Raw genomic sequence first — 3,897 nt, 5'->3', positions numbered from 1 at the left:
TGCGCGGCGGGCCATACAACTGACGGTCGCGGCTGTCAGTCTTAGGAGCGTTGAAATTATAAATAGCGCATCTATGTAAAAGGTGTGTTGAATAAAATTTGTTTCCAAGAAACATCACACCTATATAACAACTGTGCGTTATCGTTTTCGTCTGATATTTCGGCGCAGATAGAAAGAAATAATCTTTGCAGAAGTATTCGATGTCATGATAGTAACTGTTCCTTATCGTTTCCGTCTAATATTGGGCAATGCTCCGCTTCATTTTCGCACGTACTTTCACTGTGCAAAAGGGTTTTTAATTCGACGCAGGTAGAAAGAAGTAAACTTTGCAGAAAGATTCGATTTCGTGATAGTAACTGTGCGTTATCGTTTTTGTCTGATATTGATGGATGCTCCGCTTTGTTTTTGCATGTATTTTCACCGTGCAAAAGGGTTTTTAATTCGGCGCAGATAGAAAGAAATAATCTTTGCAGAAGTATTCGATGTCATGATAGTAACTGTTCCTTATCGTTTCCGTCTAATATTGGGCAATGCTCCGCTTCATTTTCGCACGTACTTTCACTGTGCAAAAGGGTTTTTAATTCGACGCAGGTAGAAAGAAGTAAACTTTGCAGAAAGATTCGATTTCGTGATAGTAATTGTGCGTTATCGTTTTCGTATCATATTGATGGATGCTCCGCTTCATTTTCGCACGTTCTTTCACCATGCAAAAGGGTTTTTAATTCGGCGCAGGTAGAAAGAAGTAAACTTTGCAGAAAATTTCGATGTCGTGATAGTAACTGTGCATTATCGTTTTCGCCTCTATTTGTTGGATGCTCCGCTTTATTTTCGCATGTACTTTCAGTAAAATTGTTTTTAATTCAGTTCAATAAATAGGAAGTAATCTTTGCAGAAATATTATTATTTTACCTGGAATTTTGATTATATATATATATATATATATATATATATATATATATATATATAACCTAAATATTCCGACGTTGTGAAATGTGCGATAAGATTACGGTGCCATCTCGAAAAATATTCGTGAACTAATTTTTCACTCTACTTTATCATAATTGTCGGAATACCTAACCGCATGTCCTCATAAACTTTTCTGCAAACTTTTCGTATCTTTTTTAGCATCAAAACTAAATTTTGAAAGTGTAGTAGTGATCTTTGAATTTTTTCTGATTGGAGCATTCACAGTTTCAGTATGTACAACCTGCAGAATGTTCGTATTAAGCAAATATTGCACTAACTGACAGCTCAAAATTTAAATTTTTATAAATTTGTTTCGTTTTTGTTACATATTGAGCAATGCTCCAATTTATTTTTGCGTGTACTTTTTGTTGTGTAAAAGCGCTTGTAATTCCGTGCAAGCAACTAGACGTAAACTTTGCAGAAAAAAGTCAATGTTTTTTTGCATGTCCGGCATCCCCTTAAGACATATATTATACTATAAACAATGTGCAATAAACTCGATGAATATTCAAAAATAATTTAGAATTTTAGAATATTCTAAAATTGTTCTCGAAGAATATTCCAGAAACATTCTCGACAAATATTCTATACACTTTCGAAGAATATTCTTAACATGTTCTTTTTTACTATGAAAATATGACTCTAATTGTAATATTCTACGTATATTTATTGAACATTCCATTTGAATATTCTGAAATTGAGAATATTGGCATTCCATAAGAATATTCATAGAACATTGTGTGCTATATGAGTATACTCACCATCTGAATGTACAATATTTTGTCAATCTTACGACTAACTTTAGGAATAAAATACAGGGCCTTTAAAAGCTCAGGCACAGATGTTATAGTGCGATATCAACTAATCTAAATATTAGTATAAATCCTCAATACAGTGAGAAGGTAGTTTATTAATACGTGTTTCGAACAGCCCGGGTTGGTGAGCGGCTAGTTCGTAATGCCGTCGAACTACCGTCGACTGCTACGTTTGGATGCGCGAATATAAGGTTGTGTTCTCTTATCCAGGAGCCTCGTAAGATGGTGTGAGAGGATAGTGCGAGTGTGCTACAATGTGCAAGCACGGCGTGGTCCTGCTGAGGACACGCGTGTAGTTGCCCGGCGCCTCCGCGCTGGGAAGAAAATCCCCCCTTCCGGAGGAAGGTATTCACTCAGAGTACGGAGACAGTGACCCGTCTCCTCTCGTGAGCGTCGGAGTCAAGTCCGAGTGAAATTCAGCTTTGTTTGGCGTGGGAGCCACAGCGGCTGAATCTGAGGTGATATACAGGCGAGCGGGACTCGCCTGAACAGTCGCGCACGCGGCGAAGGCTAAGTCTCGTAGGGACTTAAACGCGTATGTAACTCGCGTGCTTGAATCGCGTATGCGGCGGAGTCTGAGTTTAAGTGACGTGGAGGCGAGCGTGGCTCGGCTTCCTGCGGTCACTGATGCGACAAAGACTAAGGTTCGCAGGGACTTAGTCGTGAGTGGAGCTCGTGGGTGGAGTCACGTATGAGACGGCGTATAAGTCTCGCGTCGACTTACAGTAACTGTGGACGTGCATTGATAGTGCCGCGTGTGTGACTAACGCTAAGTCTCGGTGAGACTAGAAGCGAGTATCCCTCGCGTGTTGAGTCGCGGATGCGACGATGTATAAGTCTGGAGTCGACTTATCTGCGAACTTGTTTCGCGTGAGTACTGCGCTCCTGGCAGCGAAGCAATAGCAAGCGTGGCTCGCGTAAGGGCTGCGTCCCTGGCAGCAGAGTCCCGAAAGATATCTACGACCCGTGCGGAGTCGTGAGCACCGCGTTCTGTCGAACTGGTACACGCTATCTGCGATACTTGAGCTAGCGCAAAGGAGAGCGTCCACTGCAGTGGAGGCTCCGAGGTAATTCGAATGGTCGCGCGAAGCTTTCTCCAATCGTCGATCGTATGAAGAAGGTGGAGATCCATGGAGTTACCTGTATACTTTGTACCGAAAAGTCAACGTGTCGCAGACACTTTAAAGGCAATGTAGCAAAGCAAAAGAATACCTCGTAGAGGCAATAGGTTTGTTCTTTCGACCTGACCTAGGGCTGCACTGGAACTGTACTAGTTGAAGAAAGTTCAAGATAGTGCAGACCAGTGCAAAGATACATATGGGTCTGAAAAGAACGGGTAAGAGCAAGTTAGAGCAGTGTAAGATGGCGGACAACATGGCTGGGTTAAATAACATAGATCAATTTATGGATCATGTTGAAGAAAATGCTATCGTACTACCACCACCACCTATGGAAGAAGATGATGGTAAAGTATATTTGCATGAATTAAATTATTAGCAGGATAGAAAGTATTAACACGATAAGAATATCTAACCTTTTTATTATGTTTAGGTTATGACGAGTTACGTATTTTGCATCCTATTTTTGGAGCAATCCAAAGAATAGAGCATGTAAAAATAATGAATTATATCGAAAATATTGTTGTAAGATATAACAACATTGACTTCATTATGCATTTTCGTTTGTCTCGAGAAGTTGCTAATGAACTTATAGCAAAATTCAGCGTGTCAGAAGTATTTACTTCCTTACAAGGTATTTAATAGTATTAATACATAACATGCGCTGTCTATCTCCCTGTATTACCTTTTTTCTTCACAACAGTTTATTATTCTTTTAGATGATGGTGGGTATGTAAAAATAACAGCTGAGAAGCACATATTATGCTATTTATGATTTGGCCATGAAAGTTCATCCTATCGTGACGTTGCTGACAGATTTGGAATAACAATCAGTGCTTTGTACAATGTAATTTCACGAGTTACGACATGTATCTTGTCAATGGCACATAATATTATTAAATATCCCACTTTGAATGAGAAAAAAGAAACAGCAGCGTATTATTATCAAACCAAAGGCTTTCCTGGTGTGATTGGTAATATTACACACCCCCCCCCCC

At 39.7% G+C, this 3,897-nt stretch overlaps 1 pseudogene; it reads left to right on the top strand.

The window, feature by feature from the left end:
• Nucleotides 1-3,451: 3,451 nt before the first annotated feature.
• Nucleotides 3,452-3,897, top strand: part of LOC116842819 — a 1,220-nt pseudogene continuing 774 nt past the window's right edge.

The sequence above is a fragment of the Odontomachus brunneus genome, unplaced genomic scaffold, assembly GCF_010583005.1.
Source record: "Odontomachus brunneus isolate Ranch 3 - 2012 unplaced genomic scaffold, Obru_v1 Obru_scaffold_002, whole genome shotgun sequence".
NCBI lineage: Eukaryota > Metazoa > Arthropoda > Insecta > Hymenoptera > Formicidae > Odontomachus > Odontomachus brunneus.
The sequence above is the reverse complement of the archived record's forward strand: the minus strand, read 5'-3'. Positions and strand labels throughout refer to the sequence as shown.